General features: G+C 39.9%; 1 protein-coding gene across 1 annotated transcript in view; it reads right to left on the bottom strand.

Annotated features, from left to right (window-relative positions):
• The window catches only part of LOC130691131 (leucine-rich repeat neuronal protein 2-like), a 27624-nt gene extending 10747 nt beyond the window's left edge, over positions 1-16877 (bottom strand). The window contains exons 1-2 of the mRNA XM_057514037.2: positions 16541-16877; positions 7296-7377 (exon numbers count right to left, since the gene is read on the bottom strand). The gene's annotated coding sequence lies outside the window, so the exon portion shown is untranslated. The remainder of the gene's footprint in view (positions 1-7295; positions 7378-16540) is intronic.

The raw sequence follows: 16877 nt of genomic DNA, 5'->3' as shown, positions 1-16877 counted from the left end.
CCCTCCCATTCCCTACCCGTCAAATATAAACACACAAGTCCACATTGATTGCCGATTCACGGAAGACACACACACACACACACACACACACGGTCCAAGTAGAAAGATACGCTAACATTTGAGAAGATGATAATAACAAACCGAGGCTCTTCCTTCTTTTTTCCCTCAAACGTTTCTTTTTTTTTTTTCTCTTCAAAAAGTCGCAAACGGAAATCGGTTCCACGGGAGTGGGGGGGGGGGAAGGCTTTTGGGGGCGGAGGGGGGAAGTGATCCTCCCCCCTCCCCCGCCTCTCCCCTAGCGGATGTCGTGCAAAGATCGGGACGTCTCTCCGTGTCCCGAAGAGAAAGACGCTGAAATTGAATCGGCGCCCGATCTCTTTTTTTTTTTTTTTTTTTTTTAATTTTATTTTTCTGCTTCTTCATTTTCTCGAAACAAAATGTCGGCGACGTGCATCTCCCTCTCCCCCCTCCCCCCCCAAACAAAAGAAGAAAAAAAAAAAGGGAGGAGGAGGAGTAGGAGGAGCGCGGCTTGTTGGGTGAAGAAAACTGGTTCGTCAGTGACCGAATCTATTCCCCTTGATGGATTTTCTGATTCAATTCCATCTTTCTCCCCCCCCCCCCCTCCTTTATCAGAGTTCTAAATTTTCAAACAATCCCATCACACACACACAAACGGAAAGCAGTAGAGAAAGGAGAGTCAACAATGGATCTCCGATTTAAGGTAATGATGCAAAAGCCCCTTCTCTCTCTCTCTCTCTCTCTCTTTCTCTCTCTCTCTCTCTGCTTCTAATGTTACGCAAAAAGGAAAAAAAAAAAAATTGGAGAGCAAATTTTATTCGTTCGAAGAAAAATAAGAGGAGGGTGGGTCACGATGGTAATTCAACTCGACTGCGGATGATGAAAGCTTCTTCGGCTGGAAGTCAACAAGCCTTCCCCCCACCCCCATTTTTCCTCTCCCCGAAAAATTGAAACTCCTCCCTCTCTCCTCCATCTCCAAAAGAAGGAGACAGCCAGAGTTTCTCCTGTGTAACAGACCCAGTTCTCTCCCCCCCCCCTTTTCTTGTATAACGTGTAATGTGTCTTTGTTGTAACCATCTCCCCCCCCCCTCCCTTCTCCCCCTACCATTCCCGGACTTTCCCTCCCGGTCCGTCTTCACGTTACAAAAAAAAAATAAAAATAAAAAATAAAATAAAATAAAAACAAGAGAGTTAATCTAACGAGATTCAAGTGGTTGAAAGCATCATGAAAGCAACTCTCCTTCTTCCTTTATTTTATTTTATTTTTTTTTATTTCCATCTTTCTTTTTGCATCGTTCTCGAATCCTTTTCTTTTTTTTTTTTTTTTGCCTTGTAGTTCTAGTGGGCCCAAGTAATTGGAAACTGCCAACATCCTTCGTCAGCACGAAATAAACAAAAACAAAAAACAAAAAAACAAATCCGACACGATGAAATGATGGCGGAGCCCACTTTGGTCCATTCATTGAAACGGTTCGAATCGTAAAGCGCACAGAGAGTAGTCATAAATGCATTGCTCTCCCTCCCCCCTGTACATGATTTCTCTCTTGTTCTTACGTTCTTGTTAAACTCATCCCGTTCACGTTTTATAACGATGGTTATAATCATTAGCCAGTCCGTGTTTTGCGCGAGAGAGAGAGAGAGGGGCCGTGTGATCGTAATGGAAATAAGAGGCGGCTAACGAGGACCGAGACGTGTATACGCGTCATAACAATAACTCTTGTTGCATAAAAAAAAAAAAATAAAATAATAATAATAATAATAATAATAATAATAAATAAAATAAGACGTAAGGGTAGAAAGAAAGAGATGGCCACCGTTGCCATGGTGATACTTCGCGACGGCCCGTCCTCTTACGAGCGAATACATCATACTAAATTACCTAGTTTGCTAATGATGTTTGTAGCGCCAGCATAGCGGACGTGTGCTTACCCCATTGCGAATCTGTTTCAGCAGGTCGTTTTGAAAATGGCAAACTTTCGCGCCATTTATCAGAATCACCGCCCATAAATCAATTCCCCCCCCCCCCTGACGTTGCGCAATTAAACTCCTATTGCCATATTTAATGCGGGGAATGAAAGAGGAGATCGTGAAATCATTCAAAAATCCGATAACACATATCCGGTCAAGAAAAGTCGAAACATAATAGCCTTGTCCCCCTCCCCCCCTCCCCTCCCCGTCCTTTGTCTCCTATTGTATGGAGACATACAAGACAGCCCGCCAGCTTATAGACCTTGTCCATGTTACAGAGTCACGAAACAACGCCGAACAGGGCCAACAACAAAAATTGTCGAAGAAGAGAAGAGAAACGGGATGTTTTTTTTTTTGTTTGTTTTTTTCATGGTCTTCGCAAAAGAGCGTCGGTATCGAGGCATTACATTTTGATATAACAAAGAAGGGGGGAAAAAAAAATATATATATAAATATATATATATATCGAGAGATAGGAAAAGAGTATTATCTGAGAGGGGTCTCGGAGGATATCAAGACTTCCATTCTCCCTGAACGATGATTTCCTTCTTCTTCCTTTCTCTCTCTCTCCCTCCCCCCCCCCTCCCTTGTTCCTGTTACACTCCCGCGTCCGCTTATCGGTTTGTTCCTATCCTGCGGGTCGTTGTCTTTCCTGATGAGAAAACCGTGCTGCTCCGGCTCACTCTCTCCTGCTGTTTCCATTTTTTTTTTTTTTTTTGTTTGTTTGTTTTCTTTTACAACTAGTAGCATTTTACCATCAATGTTTTTTTTTTGCCTTCTTGCACCGACATCCATTATCACATTCATCGAGTACAACAACAACAACAACAACAACAAAACTAGATGAAAGCAAAAACTGTTTAACTTGGTTTACGTCAACTCGTGTGATGCTGGCTTAAAAAAGATGGCCCAAACCGTGTAGGGATGCAAACATTTTTCACTAGGGGGTGAATTCCGATAGGAGATGAAGCGCAACTTGAGGCACAACTACGCGCCTCGTCTTCATCTCCCTCCCCCACCCCCACCCCCCCCTTACACGTATCAATCGCACAGATCGATGACTATTATGTATCGGTCGCCATGGCAACGCCATGTTGCCATCATCGTCTTGCGACGGAACGAACCAAGCCAAAAAAAAATGAAACAAGAAAAAGAAAAAAAAAAAAAAAATTGGTTAAAGAATGTATCCGTGTTGGTACGCATCTATACGTTTCGTCTCCCAGGAATGCCGAATGAAAATCGTGTGTTCCAGCATCTCTTCTGCGCTACTCTCTTTTCAATTAATAATAATAATAAAAGTAAGAAAAAAAAAAAAAAAAAGGTGGGGAAAGATGATGAACAAAAATATAAAAGAAAAAAAAAATCCAATGACTGAGCTAAGCATATCAAAGATTATTATTTTTTTTTTTTAATTTTTGTCCTCACAAAAAGTTAAAAAAAAAAAAAAAAAGCCACGCAGTGGGATCTCCGCATTTCCTTGGATGTAGGGGACGTTCTCCTATTTTCAAATGAATGCGGACTCTCGCGCGCGCAGCAACGCACAATGAGAGAGGAAAGGGAGGAAAAGATCACTTCAGATTTCAGAGCCATTGAAAAAGTTTTCGCATTGTCTGACCCGGCCTTATTTCTCATTTCTGCGTGTGAGCGGCCAAAAGCTGACTAATCAAAGTGGCCAGAAAGAGATTAAAATGGATGAAAATTGGATTACTTTCTAAGGAGGAGCGGTTTTGAGAGGCCCGGGTCGCTAAAAGTTTGGCGGGCGCGAATAAACAGCTCAAGTTTTCGTGATGGACCTGCTGCGGCTTTCCAGTTGAAATCCATTTGCTACGTGTGCGACTTGATTGGATTCATCAAAACTCTACGATTTCCACACACACACACACACACACACACACACACACATTTTAAACTTGACTTTCGACTCGATGAAAGAGGCCATCAACATTTTCATTTCCTCTTTTCCCTCTCTCTCTCTTTCTCTCTTGTGGCAACACTCCCAATTTCATCTAATAGTAGGCACTCGAATTCCCCGGCAAAAATGATCCATCACCTCCTCCTTCCCCCCCCCCCCACCCCCCGCCTTTACACAAATAAGAAAGGAGATGGAAAATTACAATGGACGTGGCTGATCCAATAACGCCCAAGAGGTCAAGAGATGTCTACCAAAGTGTAAACGGAAGTCTATCAATTCTTTTTCCCACTTCCGATCTAAACGGTGTGCGTGCGCGCGCGTGTGTGTACGCCGTTTCCAATAAACATCGGTCCACATTAGATTACGCCACTGTATATCTATCCATGTGCAACAATAAGAAATGGTCAGGATGGCGGGCAAATCAAACGGCCCAGTACACGAGAAAAAAAAAAAAGCAAACAAAACATCCAATCTCTTTTAATATCGTAGTGTGTGTGTGTGTGTGTGTGTCTATACATCCATTTATATTCGAGTGGGCATTCGGACGCGCACACTCGATAGTGATCGATTCTCAACAATGTCCGGCAATTTTTACTGCCGCCTGCCCGCCCAGTGCGATAACAAATGAGACGCACTTTTCGTTCGATAGCTTCAAGTCAATATCATTCCAACTCTTTTTTCTTTTTTTTTTTTCTTCTTTATTTTGTTTGTAGGACGATGAAAAATGGGATCCAAACTTATGATGGTGTCAAAAAGAAAATAGATGATTTGAATTTAATTCCATTCGTTTCTATTATTTACGCCAATAATCTTAACGATTTAAAAAAAACAAAAACAAAAAAACAACGAGGGATGAAATCGAGTTAATGATAGAAATGGGGTTGATCTCGATCGCAGGTCTTTGTTTTTTTTTTTTTGAAAGGCGAGGTACAATACGAGTGAAGCGACTGACAAGTTTCAATGACGAACAGACAGGGAGAGAAAGCATCTCTCCTCTATCGTCCTACCATGCAGAAGCTTTTGAAACTTTAGAAGCGCGTCCCTACCGGGCCATATATCAACTGTTAGACGTCCTGTAGAAGGACGACGACGACGACGACGACGTTACGAAGGTCTCCCTCCCTCCCTCTCTCTCTAAATATACTTGGGGCATTTAACGAGCTTCTTGTGTATGCACGAGTCGCCCAGCATCATCATCATCTCTCTCTCTCTCTCTCTCTCTCTCTCTCTCTTGCTCTGTCTGTCCCATCCCCCCTTCTTTTTTTTTCCCTTTTATTCATCCCCCCCCCCCTACCCTTTCTATCCACTTGTGAATCCAGCCAGGCCCAAATATTTAATCCGGTGAAGGCTTCGTTTCACGCAGAGAAACGGATCGACGGAGCGCAGCCATTCGAAATCCCATTCCGGATCTGTTCATAATGATAAGCCCCGACGGTCCAAGTCGGGGCACCACTTCTATACACGGTCTGTTCTTCTCTTTATAGTCTAGAACGGGCGATACACATAATACTAAATGCAATTGTACACCATCCATCATGTAAGCTGCTAGTGTGGCACTCGTTTTTTCCTTTCAAAAATAAAAAAAAAAATAAAAAAAGGGTTGGACACAACTCCCAGAGTTCAACTGACAGCGGGTTCAAGAACAAAAAAATTAAAAAAAAACAAAAAAAACAGGGAGACAAATATGTCCAGCATAATCAAAGATGGGCTTTCGTGCAGATGCTTTATATTAACACAAAGACGAGAGATCCAGCAAAAAAAAAAAAAAAAAAAAAAAAAAAAAGAAAACTGTGGAGCACACGGACGATTGTCAAGAGTGGTACTTTATGCATTCGTTTTAATGAGCTCCACTTCCTTTTTTTTATCTTAAAAAAAAAAAAAGAACGACTGACATGTCTAATGACATAAATGTCTTTAAAGAGAAAGAGGGGACTCCTGATGCGCCAGTTAATTATGACGGGGGGTTCTCCCCCCCCCCCTCGAAGAACATCCGTACTTAACAAAAGCGTGTGTGTGTGCGTGTCACGCGTGATTGCAAGTCTTTCTTCTTTTTTTTTTTGAGGGGGTTGAAATTTCAATTGTTTCAGAAAAAAAAAAGAAGTGGCCATCACAAATTGACAAGGCAAACAAACAAACAAACAAACGAGATAAAAAAAAAAGAAAACACTCGACATTCGAGTTTTTTTTTTTTTCTTTTTATTGTTTGTTCCTTTTGTTTTTTTTTTCTCCCCTTTGACGGCGCATTTTTCGTTCTCACAGAGAAACAAAAGAACATGTGGCAAGACGCAAACTGAATTTGAATTTGTTAAAAAATGGTCGACATTTTTGGTTTTAAAAAACAACAACACAACTGATTACGCCATCTCTCTTTTTACGTTTGTTCGTTTCCCTCTTCAACGATACAAACAAAAAAAACAAAAACATCACAAAAAAAGGGGGGGGGGGGGGGGGAAACGTCCCCAAAGTGAATTTCGAATCTCATTTTAATTTTTATACAACATTTTTTTGTGTGTGTGTGTGTGTGTGTGCCGGCAGTTTTCTTCAATGATTTCTAAGAAAGATATTCGAAAAGAAAACAGAGCATCCCAGTGTCTTTTGAAAATATCGTCAATACCGATCAGCTGAGCTACCTGGGAGAAATACCTGAGCTATTTAAAACAAGAAAAGTACCTTGAAAAAAACAATATATATATATATATATTTATAAAAGGAAGAAACTTGTGAGTTATAAGAGGAAAAAAAACAAAACCTTTTCTTATTTCCTTGTGCGTAGGTTAAAAAAAAAAAAAAAAAAATTCTTTTTAGTGGCCCATATTCGGAATTTTTTGCGAACAAAGCGACGCGGCCTGTAACACGCAGACACGCGTCTAGTTTTATGGGTGAGGAAAAAAAAAAAAAAAAAAAGGGTGGGGGGGAAATTATACGACCCGTCTCTATGTAATCACGTTCGCACACACGCAGCTTCTCACCGTCCACGGCCTGTTTCTATAGAAGAAGAGAGGCAGAGCCACAAACAGGAGATACGACTGTCTATAAATCTCAATGTTTTTTCGTTTTTTTTTCTTCTCCCCCCCCCCCCCATTTTCTTAGTTCGAATGGGATAAGCGGCAAAAAGGTGACTGGTGTCTACTAAACCATCCGAGTTTCGCCCCTTTATTTATTTTTTTTTTCCTTTCTTATTTTTCTTGTTGGCCCGTATCTCAATCATAGATCGTTAAGGGCCCATATAGCGTCTTCTTTAAACATTCCTTGTATCATCCCATGATCCGAACCCATTCAATTTCTTGTATTTCGTGTGTGTGTGTAGGGAAACCGGCAGATATTAAAGCCCCGAAAAAGGTCTTTAAAAACGAAAGTCTTTTTCTCCGATGATTAAGATTAGAGTAGGGTCACATACCTTGTTTGGAAGTACCAATTCTCTCGGTTGCTTCTGCTGATTGATGTGATTGGCTGGCCAGAAATGTCCCAAGAATTTTTTTCTATTTGAATAAAAGTAAAAGTGCGTTAATATCATTTTATTTTAGAGAGTAGAAAAAAAAATAAAAATAAAATAAGGGGGAAATGGTGGAATGTTATAAGGAAAAGAAAAAAAAAAACATTTCGCGTTTGATTTCGTTTTAGAAAAAGAAAAAAAAAAGGGAAACGAATCGGTGCCACTTTTTTTCTTTCTTATCCTTTCTTGCGTAATAATAAAAAAAAAAAAACGCTTGGATATTTGTATACAGATGGGAATAAGCAAAGATCATCGGGTGCATCAACTCCATCATCTTTTCTATAGTCTCCATTTATGCACGTTTTCTTTTTTCTTTTTTGTTTTCATGGAAACATTTTCCATCCGGATGGAAATCTTCCTAAGAAACGCACCGTTCGTCTGTCGACGGTTTGATAGATGGAAAGTCTTTCTTTTTTTCTTTTTTTCTCCAACTGTGTAGTGGCCAGCATCCGGCGTGAACGCATCCCCCCCCCCCCCCACATCAGGAAAACGTGAAAAAAAATAAATAAATAAAAAGAATCGAGACCGCGGATTTTTTTTTTTTCCTTCAGTTATAAGGAACCATCGTACACTTTTGCTTCTATAGAAAGTTGGCATACATGAAAAAAAAAAAAAAAAAAAAAAAACTTTGGGCCGGAAATATCGGATGGGCGTCCAATCGAAGCCGACAACTGCGCCAATGCGGCACTACACACACAGACATTGAAAATGACCTATCGAAAACGATGTTTCGCCCCCTTTTTTTTTTTTGTTTTAGATGTTTATTATATCGTTTTGCCCTTCAGCTTTGCACCCCCCCCCCCCTTTCAATCCCGCGTGCGCTACAAGACGCGGACGTGCCTGTTGTAACGATAACAATAAGAAAGACCTATTACAGAGCGGACGGCCTTATCGGTTATGGTCTTTTTTTTTGTTTGTTTGTTTGTTTTCGAAACAAATAAAAAAAGAAACGAGTAAAAACTCATCCGGATTTACGAATGTTACGTTTACGGACGAGTCAAGATGCCAATCAGAATGAAGAGAAACAACATCAAAGGAATAAGCAAGACACAACGTAACACGAGAAAAAAAAACAAAAAAAAAAAGAAATGATCGATATCACTGAAGAAAGCAAAAAAAAAAAATGATCGAAAAAAAACGGGCCTTAGCCCTTATGGCCTCAAAAACTGAGAAAGTGACAACACAAAAAAAGAAGAAGAAGAAGAAGAAGAAGAAAAAAAGAGGCCTTCCATTTTTATTTGTTTTTCTGTTTCACTGGTGACATCTACACATTTATGGAGACAAAGAGCTCGGCTATTTTACATCAACTCTGTCGGTATTTACGGCCCTCTTACAGCGTAAGGCCCATCGGGTATAGAATCTCTTCAGAGGAAAAAAAAAAAAAAAGGAGGGAAAAGAAAGAAGAAAACGAAACTTGCAAAGTGGTGTAGGCTATATAGTCAAAGAGGAGCTGATATGTTTGTGTGTCTGGAGAAACTCCCGAAAAAGTCAGAACATTTTTTTTTTATTTTTTAAGAAACAAAGCCAATGGAGCGGCCTCCCTTGCGTGTGTCTAAAATGTACACACAACAGGGCAAACTCAAACGCCGAGTCCATTTGTTTCATCCAAATAGTTATATCGTCCCGACGCCTCTTCTTTTCCCTCCCATCAACTTTGCCTTCTGCAACGAAAACACACATAACAAAAGAGTTCCCCTCCCCCTTCTTCCTCTATAAACTGTTTATACACACACACACACACACACACACTTGCTGTGTGTGCATTATATATAGTAGCAGCTTTATTATTTTTTTTTTTCTTTTTGGTAGAAAATAGTTTTATTTGACCTTTGTAACTCTCACCTGCTTCTATACACAGCCGCGTGCGACTGTATAAATCAAGCCATTACAAAATGTTGTCAAAAAAAAAAAAAAACGTTTGTATTATAAAAAAAATAAAAGACTTTAGGGCGTCTCACGTCCTCGATTGCGTGCACCTTGGGTATTGGTGTAATCAACCAAACACTTTTTGTTGTGTTTTTTTTTGTTTTTGTTTTCCACAATCCTTTACCCCGCCTCTTTTACTTCCTTTCCCTTCTAACTGGAGAAGAAAAACAAAAAAAAAAACAAAAAAAAGGGCAAAGTGGTTTGTTGCACTACAACAGCTCAGTCCCGCACGATCCATTAGCCACCCATAAGAAAAGAGAAATAACTGAAACAAAAAAAAAAAGGGAACCTTTTTAGAAAAAAAAACCATTAAACAGGTCAAGTTGTTCCTCATCTCTGGCCATAATGGCCGTCTGCCCAGCCATTTGTAAGGGTCAAAAAAAAAAAAGAGAGAGAGAAAGAAGGGCATCGACATTTTTTCCCCATTGCCCCCCCCCCCCCTTTGCATCCTACCAGGAAAAAAAAAAAAAAAAATAACTAAAAGATTCTTGATTTGTTTTTTTTTTTTAAAGAAGATGAAGACGTTCAAATTCTCTTGCGATTGGGGATCAAGTATCGAGCAGAAACGGGTTCGATCCGGATATACACATATATATATTTTTTATTATTTAAAAATATATATATATAACCTTGGCGACCCATTCACAGTTGAATCAATCAAGCGATTGGAGCCACACAATGAGAAATTCCAGCCGGCTTGGCCGTGACGGCCTAACCCCTTAAACGAAACGTATTTCATATCCAGACGCTAAAGGCCGTAGACGCCATCCATCACGATGACCCCAAAAAAAAAAAAAAAAAAAAAAAAAAGAACCTCACAGCTCAGAAATATAAAATGATTCACGCGGGACTTTTTTTTTTTTATGCATCGGATTACGCTTTAAAAAAAAAAAAAATTCAGATGCTTATGCACAGTAGAATTCCTACGTGTTTTTTAAACGGCCTTTGGAAAAAAGAAAAAAAAAAATTCGAAAATGGACGGAAGCGTGACTTATCAAAAATCCAGCGCCAGTTGTCCAGTCATGAAGCTCCACAACAACAGGACAAGATGGGCTATATTTATATATACACACACACACACACACACACACACACACACACTTATATAGGGCACGGCAAGAGGATGCATAAAAAGCATTGGGCTAACCTTGTTCCTTCTCTATTTTCTCTCTCTCAATATGCAGTAAAAACGAGCGGACGAGGGCAGCGCGGCCGTAAATGTCACAAAATTGTTGGATATTTTATTTTTTTATTTTTTTATTGGAGAGTTGTATCATCAAAGATCGTGAGGGAACGTCGATGTCATTAACAAGTTGTGTGCGCTGACGCGTGAGCTTCCCTCAACCGTAGAGCTACCGCCGTCTGGACAAGAAAAAACAAAAAAAATACAAATACTTTTGTATATCTATAATTGAAAAACAAAAAAATCCCCTTAGAATCAGACATTAGGATCACTAAGGAATTTCAGTTCGTTGTTTAAAAAGGGAGAAGTACAATTTTGCAGCAGACCTCATTGAAGTGAGGGCTTTCTCTCTCTTTTTACTTGGGACGAAATTTGTCACTGTCAAACTTGATGGTCTAATGGCCTTTCCGACTCTTTTTGGCCTACATGGAATTCATTAAAAAAAAAAAAAAAAAATCCGCCATTTCATTGCCCCCCCCCCTGCCTTTCAGCACAAGATTGTTTTCTGCCTCTCTATTTGACAAATACCCTACGACCCCAAATGCCTCGATCCTCCCCCCTCCCTCCCTCCCAAAAAAGAGTATTAAAGAAAAATGCTTGATGCGGGGGGCTATATGGTAAACGCTGGTTTAAATTTGACATGCAGATGAGTCACGATGGTAGGTAGAAGAAAAAATAATCGAATAGAGAGATTCAAATTTATTATTTTTCTTTTTTCCTCTTTTGCATTTTTTTTTTTTTTTTGTCTAATTCAGTCCTTACATGGACAGGAGTCGGATCGTCCGCCTATTGAAAGTTCTTTTCTTTTCCCTCCGTGCTCAAACGTCCCTCTCATTTGAATAGATGGCGCCTCGACTCTGTTTACCTGCAGCATCGTGATGTAAAAAAAAAAAAAGAAAAGTTCGTATGCCTACAGGATTGCCACGCTCTGCCTATTTAAGGCTTTACTTTGCTCAAGGACGATCCCACGAACCAAAACAAATTCCTTTCAGCGAAAAAAAAGACAATAACAGTTGGTGAATGTCAACAACATTCCAGTCCGGACCACGAAAAGATAAGTAGGTGACGGTTTGTTGTACCGAACAACAACGCGAAACGATGTCCAAGGCGACATACCAAAACACGATAATAATCGGCAACGGTTTGCCGGATGGAGGGGGACAGGAAGGAATCGATGACAATGAAAACACCTGCATCTCTTTCAAAAAAAAAAAAAAGATGACCCGAATCCAAATTGAAAATTCTTAACCTTACGACGCTATTGTATCAGAACGCCCCATTCACTAGTGGATGACCAACAAAAAAAAAAAAAAAAAAAAAAAAAAAGAAATTAATTAATAAATAGCTCTTTTCCATTTGAACAGGAGAAACTCAATCCGCTCTTTAGCGTGGCCACTAGAAACCGTTAGACCATCCAAGAAAAAATTCTCATTTTCTTTCCCCCCTCAATTTCAAATTTCAAAAAAATAAATAAATAAATAAATAAAAAGGGAAAACAACACAAATTTTAACGCCCGTTCTTAATAATAATATTTTTTTTAAAAAACACGCCCCAGACCGGCAGCTGTTGTACAAGTCCAACCACAGTACCGCAGGGGCTCATATTGGATTCAACTCAAAAACCCCAAACAGTGACCTGGAAATGAACAAAAAAAAAACACCCATTTTTTTTTCCCGACCGCTTTTGAACGCTGTACGTGATCGTGAAGAGGGAAAACAAGGGCGGGGGGGGGGAAGGGAACCGGGGCCAGTCGAATATATATATTGTTTGGTCATATAGTTTTGTAATGGATCAATAAAGTGATTTTCGGACGAGATGGAAGAGACAAACAAGACCCCCAAGCTTGCGTGATGGATGTCCTGATTGGAGCTGCCAACAATCATGCCAGAGATTCTCAACGGCCAAAGGAGAAAGAGAGAGAGAAACCAGTCGTGAAATGGATGCATCAGCTTTTTTCTTCTGTTGTTTAGCTTCTTCATTTCGGCTCCCGACTCGTTTCTGATCTCTTCTTCCCACATTAAAAACAAAACAAAAATAAAAAGAAGGCTGAGATCGGGGGGTCTGGCAAGATTCTTATGCGACATGATCAACGAGACTCGGACTTTTTATATTTTTGGTTGTCGTTTTAAAAAACAAAACAAAACAAAAAAAAAAGAGAGATAAATGACGTCCCTGTCGACTACTTTTGCTTTTAAGAGTCTTGGCTAATGTCATCGGCAGATGAGCTATTGTCTAGCTCTCGCGGGACGCCACCCCCCCCCCCCCCAAGAAAAAGCCGATTGCGCCCCGTGTTGTTTAATGGAACACAGCGAACCTTACAAAGCATCATCGATCAGCTGCAGCTGCAAAAAAGTAAGGCAAACTCCAGTCAACTTAGATTTTATATTGGTCGAAATGTAATGCCCGTCAATGCGATGCAGCATTCGAGTGTGTTAAAAGTTTTCTTTCTTTTTTCTTCTTTAAAGGGTTGATGTCCTAATCTAACAGACGGATATTCAACACCTTTCCAGGTAACCCGAGGTTTTTTTTTTTTTTTTTTTTTACCTCAGGTACATAAAGAGAAAAATGAAGAGGGCCACATCTTTGCCCCCTTCAGAAAGGGCGGGGAGGAAAGAAGAAGAAGAAGAAAAAAAAAAGAAGTGTCGAGTGAGTTTACATCTACAAGATGCCTCATCATCATCCAAACGAAACGGATCTTGACTGTACCTCTCTCAGCGCCATCTCATTAAGGATTCACGTCACGCGCTGCAGCCTCCAACACTATACGGCTCTGTATATACACACACACACATCCTTTTTCTTTTTTTTTTTCTCACTCATTCCTGCCCGATCATATTTATTTTTTTTTTATCCCTCCGCGGTTGCCAAATATTTTTTTTTTCGTGTGTGTGTATAATAACGAACGTATCATTCCCGATATTGTTTTTTCCCTCTCCGTTACAAAGAACTGGCGCGTGACGTGATTTCGAAAGAATGTGCGAAAACAAAAAAGAATGAACATGAATTATTTTTTTTTTTCAAACAAAACAAACGATACCCTGGGAAAAATCACGATTCTTTTCGCATTATTTAAATTACAAAGGAAAAAAAAGGGGGGAGGGGGACGCAATAATTATTGCGGGCTGGTGGTTTGGGTGAAGGCGACGACAAGGAGAGAGGCTCCTCCTCGTTTGCCTTGTTCTCGTATCCGACAGCCATGACGTTGAATAAAATAAGAAGCAATCAGGTTTGGCCGTGTGATGATGAATGATTTCAATTCCGCGCGACGGGCGGGGCCAGGCAACAATAGGGTTCCGCTCGTGCAGCTCTCGCCTCCACCCTCCCCTACCACCCTTTTCCCTCTTAAAGGTATTATTTATTCGGCCAGCCGCAAAAAGCAGTGGCCAACGTGTGTGTGTGTGTGTGTGTCAACGAGTTTGAGCATTTGAAAAAGGCCGTTTGTTTACTCAGGCTAAAAAAAAAAAAAAAAGTATGGCTATATAAAAGAGGATGACGACTTCATTTACCAAGAAAAAGAAAGCAATGGAATTGATTATTTCGGATGAGGGCAAAAAGAAAAAAATGGAGAATGGAGAAAATGCTTTTCCACACGCGATAAGTTGAATAGAATTCGGGTCCGCTCATGAATCATTTCTCGCAGTTGAACAAACAAATTCTAACCGACAGCTGGCACATAAAACGCGCAGCATGATCGGTTTTGGCTCCCGTGATTTCGTGTCCAACCGACCAAACGGCTTCAACGTGCTCTCTATTCAAATTTGCCCCACCGAATAAAAGAAAAAAAAAAAAAAAAAAAAATCAAAAACCCCCTCCACATGAAACTCGTTTCGTCCTCCCTTCGGTTCTTCTTCTTCGAATCGCCTTTAGCATAAAACGAAAATGGTTGATTGTTTGTGATCGCATAATCAGAAAGAAAAAAAAAAAAAAAAAAGAAAAACCACTGGAAACTATAGAACAACACGAGGCTGTGTAGAGCGGCAGTACAGATCAACTGACTATATGAACCGGTTTTTTCGGTTTGGACAGCCGAAAAGGAAGACCTGGGGTGAGGCACGAAAAAAAAAAAAAAACCGGTTGAATGTTAATCACCTGTCCCATCCTTCTTTGCCCATCCCACTTTCACTGCGCCCGACTCTGCCCTTTTGTTTTTGTTTTTTTTTTTTACATTTTCGATCCATTGGCCAGTGTTTTCGTTATTAAGAATCAGGCGGATCGCCAATCCCAGAATTAAACCACGAGATCCTTACATTTTTTTTTTCTTTTAAAAAAAAATAAAACAATGTAACCCGAAGCCTTTTGTTTATATTAACGAATTCTGGCTCGCCGTGAAAAATGAAACTCTCCTTTGTTACGATTTTTTTGTGTGTGTTGACCAATCGGAATTCTTTTTTTTTCTTCTTTTAATCCAATGATTTCTTTATAAATACAACGACGTGGGGAACCTTAAAATACAAGCACGTAACCACCCCACCTTGGCAGATCGTGAGCGGCGATAAGCACGGGCGTGGCTCAAGTCGATTCGCGTGACACGCAAGTCAATTACAAGTTTAAAAAAAAAAAAAGAAAAGAAAAACGTCGACTAAACCTTCTGCTTAATGTTGGCAGTTATTATTATGCCAGCCAGTCAACTAGTAGTAGTTGTCGGTCTTTCGCTTTCCAACTTAAATACCCATTTCCCTTTTCGTAGACACACACAAGCAAGAGAGGCAATGGCGGAGGGGAATCAGTGAAAGAAACCTGACAAGCTGACCATCTGTTATGAGAGACCTAAGCATTTTTTTTTTTTTTTTTGTGTTCCTTTTTGTTCTTTCGTAGCAGGAGGGCAGCGGTTAGAATAGCATTGGAAAAATAATGTTACGCCCATTCCCTTTCAATAATCATTTGCTTGCCGACCAGTGACTCCTACCATGTTCTGTTTTTCCAGTTGAAGAGGAAAAAAAAAAAAAACACAATTTAGAAATCGTCGTATGGAGAAAGAGGGGCAAAAAAAAGGTAAAAAAAAAAAAAAAAAAATTTTTTAACAGATAAAAAGGTAAGTAGTAGGTTTGTTTTGTTGAAGGACGCGACGCTGTTTCGAACCTTTTTGTTATTTTGTTTCGTGTTTTTTTTTTTGAAACGAGAAGCAAATGTCAGGGAGGGGGTCCTCTTCTTCATAACAAGAGAAAACGATAGGTACGGGCAGAAGCGGCGGCTCTCTTTCCAGCTGACTGGACAAGCGCAAGAAATTTTAAGTCATTCGAGAACTCCCTCGAAAAAAAAAAAAAAAAGAAGTTGGACGAAATCCAATACGATAGAAAATGCCTTTGTAAAGGATTTTGTACGACGGTCAGAGCAGACAATAGAGTTCGCACGTACAATATGGAGATCAAGTCGTTTTTCTTTTTTTTTTTTTTCAAAGTTATAGCCCTTTCTGTTCTTCTTCGACAGACGACAAAAGTTCTCTGAATTCGGATGCATCAATTCCAATACGGCTCATAAAACATGAGAGCAACGCCAATCGAAAAGGAAAGGAACAAAAAAAAAATGCTGTTCGTTCAAACAAGAAAGACGGAAATCCTTCGCGTCGTTTGCTGCCGGGGTTTCCCATTCGCCCGCCCACATCGTTGTCGTAAAAAATAAAAAACCAAAAGCGAAAATGGCACAGACAACTGGTGCAACTCATTTGTCGTCAAACGTGTCACGCCGGTACGATAAGTTTTTTGTTTTTTTTTTCATCGTTCAACCGATAAAAACGAAAAACAATTCATGTGCATTTTGCAAATCGTGCGAGCGACTGATAAGACAAAACTAACATTTTTAAATGGCGGTGTCTATCGGTTCCTGGTTCAGTTAAAAGGGGAATTTGAAAAAAAAAGGTGGGGGACCGGTTCATTAGCCTTGAATTGTTGGCGGATTTCACAAGAAGGGCGAAACGCAACTGAATCGAAAAAAATCTCATCCATCATTGAACGTGGTACGAGAGAATAAGATTTTTTTTTTTTGGTGGAAACAATCGAAAGAATAATGTATTATAGAAATGAGAAATGGATTTTTACTGACCGTGAGCGATGATCCAGGCTTTCGGCCAACACACAGACCACACTGAAGTTTTTTGGTAGAGTCACAAAACAAGATTTTTTTTCCTTTTTCTGTGCTGTTTGTTGTTGTCGTTTTGAGCAACAAGAAGAAAAAAACACCTTCCGGGCCAAGAAAAACACAATAATGTAACCGTTGGAGGGGAATAGTAATAATAACTTCCCAAACGACTTGTCGTAGACTCACTCACCACAAAAACGATATCATAATTTCCTTTAATGTTCAAAACGCTTCGAACCAGGTAAGTGTTGATGAAGTTTGAGTCGTTTCGAGTCTGTTTTCTTGTGTGTGTGTGTGTGTG

The sequence above is a fragment of the Daphnia carinata genome, chromosome 1, assembly GCF_022539665.2.
Source record: "Daphnia carinata strain CSIRO-1 chromosome 1, CSIRO_AGI_Dcar_HiC_V3, whole genome shotgun sequence".
NCBI lineage: Eukaryota > Metazoa > Arthropoda > Branchiopoda > Diplostraca > Daphniidae > Daphnia > Daphnia carinata.
The sequence above is the reverse complement of the archived record's forward strand: the minus strand, read 5'-3'. Positions and strand labels throughout refer to the sequence as shown.